At 42.6% G+C, this 6,053-nt stretch overlaps 1 non-coding gene across 1 annotated transcript; it reads right to left on the reverse strand.

Moving 5' to 3' along the window:
- Positions 1-5,556: 5,556 nt before the first annotated feature.
- Positions 5,557-5,631, reverse strand: Trnap-ugg (transfer RNA proline (anticodon UGG)). Its single transcript has one exon. It is a non-coding gene; the product is annotated as a tRNA-Pro (tRNA).
- Positions 5,632-6,053: the final 422 nt, after the last annotated feature.

The raw sequence follows: 6,053 nt of genomic DNA on the forward strand, positions 1-6,053 counted from the left end.
CAGGATTCGAACCTGCGACCGTAGCAGTCGCGCGGTTCCCGACTGAAGCGCCTAGAACCGCTTGGCCACCACGGTCCGGCGCTCTGAATTGCACAAAACCATGCTTAAAAGAACACTAGATCATTAAAAAACGTTGCATTCTGCCAGAAGTAACATTTTAATAGAGAGAAACGCAGTAACAAGATCCAGTACCACTGAGGGAAGTTACACGTAATACATTTTCAGTCAACAGTGCCAAAAACTCTCTGTTTAAAGTAATTATGAAAGCGCAAAACACCTTCACAGCTGATAGTGGTTATATTAGTCCTCATACTGCAGATGCGGGATTTCGATTATGTGCTTAAAAGAAAGTGAAAGAGAGCAATGTCCACACCTCACTAAGGCCACGTTTTTACATTCAGAATCATTTTCGCATTCGAGCAGTCCAATATCAAAAGGCGCACTAAATAAAATTTCAAATGATGAACGGCGTAACTCAATGCCATAACACGCCTTTCACCGAGCATATTGTAACATAGGCGTATACTATGGTGCAGAAAATTCATTGTAAATCACAGAGTGAAGTTTGATGACGAAACAACAATTGCGTACCTTCACTTGTGGTTTGGTACATTGTCGTCTCACAGAATCATCAGTCCTCCTGATATAGAGCTTATACTGCCGAAAGAAGTAAACATTAAGGGGCTGTCAATATTTTGTCGCTTTCTTTCGCAATATCTTCAGTTTAACATCTTTGTCTGTAAACTTGCATCTAGAAGGGTACGATCTGTGTAATCTGACCAGGAATCATAACAGCAACAGGCTCTTTTCACTTGTTACAAGGTCGCCAGGGACTGAAGTTAGAAAACGTTTCATGTGTTCTTTAGTCATTTCTCACTCTTTGCTTGCTTCCACATGTATGTTTCGCGAGCAGGTTATTTCACGTTTCTTTTCAGTATTTTGGCATTAAGTGCCTTGTGCCTCTTGAAAAGGATGAGCAGTTTGTTTGCTAGCTGCTTGTCTCTGATAAAGTCACATCATTTATGTAGCTGTGAGTAGAGCTGTGGAGAGACTGCAATATACTAGCTGCAGTTTTCTCTTCTCTGTGAGACAGTGTTCATTATGAAGACATTTCATACTGGAATTGACTATTGTCACTGTTCCAAATATTTGCATTCTCCATTACCGTGCTGTGTCACAAACATATTCACTTCCTTCACGAACTGTACTGCCTTCTGACGTATATTATTATCGTCTTCTGAGTCCTTACTTGTGACAAATGTAGTAAAATGCCAGGATGAAATGCCATATTCAGCCTTAAGATTGTCGATAAAGGATATCGAAGCCTTGAAATTTTCCAAGTCGACCATTTTAGGCGCTCCTAGTGGCCGCATTTGCAAATGCCAATAGTAAACTGTAGATTCATATGATCTTGCTCTATCAAAGTGCGACACTACATGCTCTTTTTTGTGGTTTGTAATTTGTGACAGTCTGTTTCCTTTGAAACTCTTACTTGCCTTTTGCTAGACACAGAATTCCGAATTAATCTGCAGTTTTATTTACTTGTAATGTGCTTATAGCGCCTCATTAGTTTGCTATAGGAGTTGAAGGCACAACTGTAATAGTCTTCATAACTGTTCTCTAATACGCTGTCATCAGTATCTTCTAATAAACTGAGCATCGACTGTTTGGGTGGAGATAGTTCGTATTAACTTTGACTGGACTGTTCCTGTTGCTCTGGAGACAAATGCCGTGTACTGCTTGAACAACCACATTTAGCTTCAGGTTCTTCTTGTCGTTAAAAATTAGTATTTCTGTCTAGCGTAACGCTGTGTATTTCTGTGTCATCCCTGTCATATTTCTGAATTATTATGCTATGTAATATATCCGTGAACTCTTTATCCTCGACCCCGATATAATTTACGTATTCAGCATGTCGCAACTATGTCCCTAGTATTTGAACCACATTTTTAGGATTAATTCTCTCCATGACATCACTGTACACAGATTAACAGTAACACATATGCGAACACTCCAAGAGACATATTCGTACTGCTACTCTTTATCATTCACGCAACTGAAGCACTTGTTAGAGGAGCTACAACACCGTCTGATAGCGCTAGCACACAAGTGTGGAGTTTTGCACGAAAATAACACAGAACACTCCTGTTTTTGTGATCGACTGTTAGTCTAAACATGGTTTCGTTCGGTTCCGAACGTTCGAGGTCAAAGATGTCCCTTGTCAGTTCTAACGATTCCCCTATATCTTCCATTTAGTAGTTTCAATACATGGTGTTGCAAAGATGTGGGAATCAGTACCCACATTTGTTCATTAGGAAAATGTCATAAAATGTCACCGTTCCGAAGAGAAAGTCTATTGCGTTGTGCATGTTATTTGCGAACTATTGCATCTGAGACTGATTTTGGATTGTGCGGCCAACCTATCTGAATGTAGTACCTGATCAACTGTAGTGACCAATCTTGTTCAGTAGCCTGTGCGATCCACCGAGAATCAGTATGAAGAGACTGCAGTGCTTGCGAATCAAAATTATCAATTTAAAGAAAAGAAGCTTCTGTCCTTCGAAATATGGATCATTTCTCATGGATAAGCAAGACAGAGTGCCTGCGCTTGCATACTGTTCCGTAGGGCGATAAAGAATTTCATATTGATAATTAGAAAGAACCAGTGGCTAATGCTGTAGTTTCTGTGCTGTGCGATCGCGTATATCTTTCACTGTATGAAAAAGAAGAGTTAGCGGCGTATGATCAGACAACATGCTAAAATTTTCTACGATACAGATATTGATGAAATTTTGTGACACCGTAAATTCTGGCTATAGCTTCCTTTTCCAGCTGACTGTAGCTGACTCTTCCAACAGCCTGGGCGCAGTGGTAATACTGGGTCTCATGAGATTACGGAAGTTAAGCGCTCTCAGGCATGGCTAGTACTTGGATGGGTGACCTGCTAGGTTTGTCCAGCGCTGTTGGAAAGTGGGGTGCACTCAGCCCAATCGAGTAGCTACTTGACTGAGAAGTAGCGACTCCGACCACGATAACTGAGAATGGCTGGGAGGGTGGTATGCTGACCACATGCCACTCCATATCTGCATCCAGTGAGGTCTGTCAGCTGAGTATGTCACGGTTTCCGAAGCCTGTTCGGACTGAGTTTACTTTTAATAGCTCACTTCCGTCTTGTTCATTATATTAGACGTGAAAGCTACAGGACGTTCTGTGTTGCCAACCTGGTGAGATAAAACTGCCCGTACTGCATGTGATGTTGTGTCAACTGCAAGCACTATCAGTTTTTTGGATTGAAATGTATAAGTCATGGTGACTAAGAAATGCACGTTTCAATTTCTGAAAAGATTGTTCGCATTCTCCAGTCCATTAAAAAGGAACATTTGCACGCTAGAGCTAGTGCAAAGGAGCGGTTATTTGCACTGTGGTCGGAATGAATTTGATGTAGTACGTCAATCTGCAAGGACAGCTGGAGTTCTCATACGTTTGGAGGGGAAGGTAACCTTCGCATGGCCCCTAAACGCTTAGTCGAAGGACAACACTGTACCACACAAGCGGCTCGCAGTGAACTTATGGAATATCGTCTCAGTTATGTGACTGGATTTGTGATTTCCTGTCAGAGAGGTCACAGTTCGTAGTAATTGACGGGAAGTCATCGAGTAAAACAGAAGTGATTTCTGGCGTTCCCCAAGGTAGTGTTATAGGACCTTTGCTGTTCCTTATCTATATAAACGATTTAGGAGACAATCTCAGCAGCCGTCTTCGGTTGTTCGCAGATGACGCTGTCGTTTATCGACTAATAAAGTCATCAGAAGATCAAAATAAAGTGCAAAACGATTTAGAAAGGATATCTGAATGGTGCGAAAAGTGGCAGTTGACCCTAAATAATGAAAAGTGTGAGGTCATCCATGTGAGTGCCAAAAGGAACTCGTTAAACTTCGGTTACACGATAAATCAGTCTAATCTAAAAGCCGTTAATTCAACTAAATATCTAGGTATTACAATTACCAACAACTTAAATTGGAAGGAACACACAGAAAATGTTGTGGGGAAGGCTAACCAAAGACTGAGTTTTATTGGCAGGAAACTTAGAAAATGTAACAGACCTACTAAGGAGACTGCCTACACTACCTCTGTCCGTCCCCTTTTAGAATACTGCTGCACGGTGTGGGATCCTTACCGGATAGGACTGACGGAGTACACCGAAAAAGTTCAAAGAATGGCAGCACGTTTTGCATCATCGTGAAATATGGGAGAGAGTGTCAGAAAAATGATACAGGATTTGGGCTGGAAATCATTAAAAGAAAGGCGTTTTTCGTTGCGACGGAATCTTCTCACGAAATTCCAGTCACCTAATTTCTCCTCCGAATGCGAAAATATTTTGTTGACACCGACCTACATAGGGAGGAACGATCACCACGATGAAATAAGGGAAATCAGAGCTCGTACGGAAAGATATAGGTATTCATTCTTTCCGCGCGCTGTATGAGATTGGAATAATAGAGAATTGTGAAGGTGGTTCGATGAACCCTCTGCCAAGCACTTGAATGTGATTTGCAGAGTATCCATATAGATGTAGATGTAGATAGAATCGCCATGGGCGTAAAAGACATGTCCCAAGTATTTAATTCCAGTATGGAGAAATGGATGTTTCTGTACATTACTCTTGAGTCCTGCGTCAGTTAAAACTTGAATAAAAAAGTCTACGGATTTTTGAGATGTTGTTCCGATGTTTATCCGGGTACTGTGTGTCCTCTAAACGATTTGAGCAAGACAGAACTTTCGGCGTCAGTTGTTCAAGAAAGCCTTATATAACCAGAGCCGTTTTCAAATAATTTTTCCACCTTAGCGACTTTTCATTTGGCACCCCCTCTCCGTCCACTTTCCCTAGTGCACTTTCATCCATGTCAGTTTTTACTACTAATTGCGCTAAATACAAATCTCACGCTTGGCTCCTTTGGCGCCCCTCTCAGCTTCACGCAGCAAGCGGCTGCTACTGTAAAACATCTGTGACAGCGTTGATGGCCTCTGGTCCGGGGATGCACAGTAGACAACTGCCCAGCTTGCCAACCAGAGTTCACTCGGTTTCCGCATTCCGTACTGTGTGAATTCCAGCATATTTTAGCGTTCTATCGTGTTTTACATGCGCGGAAGTGCGACTGACTGATTTCTGAGGTACTCCGTATGTCCAGTGAGTTTTGTCGTAACAGCTGCAACACATAACGGCGCCAAGTGTGCCGCAAACAGGCAAGGGATCTTATTTTTAAAGTGTACTACTCGTTCTTCAAACGTGACGCCGGCTTAGACTAGCCGGCCTGCATGGTTGTCAGAGTGCAGTGGCCTGTGGCGGTATTGGTGTACGAACCATCTAGACAAATTGTTGCAGGAGGGCAAATTGTCTCAGCACGCAACAGGAAATATGAAGTTTTGGTCTTCAGGGAAGAAACAAAGCCGGTAACAGGAATCGACGACTCCGATCAGAATGAAATTAGAATTATATTAATACCGTCAGCTGCTCACGGGGGTTGATATACATCAACGGGGACAGGTGAAAATGTGTGCCCCGATCGGGACTCGAACCCGGGATCTCCTGCTTCCATGGCAGACGCTCTATCCATCTGAGCCACCGAGCGCACAGAGGATAGTGCGACTGCAGGGATTATCTCGCGCTCGCCTCCCGCGAGACTCACATTCTCACCTTGTATATCCACACACTAAGTCCGTAGTGTCCCACCCCAACACACTCATTACTCGCGGAAGACATTCTTTCCAAGTCCCGTAAGAGTTCGGGGAATATGTGTGCACCCGCACAGAAGAAGAAGGTCATGGCCGGTATTGCCAGAACTATATATTTGTATGGATATGGTGTCTGTTCTTTCGGACACATATCCGATATATCTTCAATATATCCGATCAGAATGTTTTACGTCAGAAGGTTTTCGAATTTTATGAAAGAGGTGAGTTCCCCACTGAAATCACACACTGTTATGCATGAAGCTACTGGGTTTGAAGAATGTGCAAGAGTAACGCAAGTAATATCGAAGAACATCGAATTT

This window comes from Schistocerca cancellata, chromosome 8 (assembly GCF_023864275.1).
Source record: "Schistocerca cancellata isolate TAMUIC-IGC-003103 chromosome 8, iqSchCanc2.1, whole genome shotgun sequence".
Lineage (NCBI taxonomy): Eukaryota > Metazoa > Arthropoda > Insecta > Orthoptera > Acrididae > Schistocerca > Schistocerca cancellata.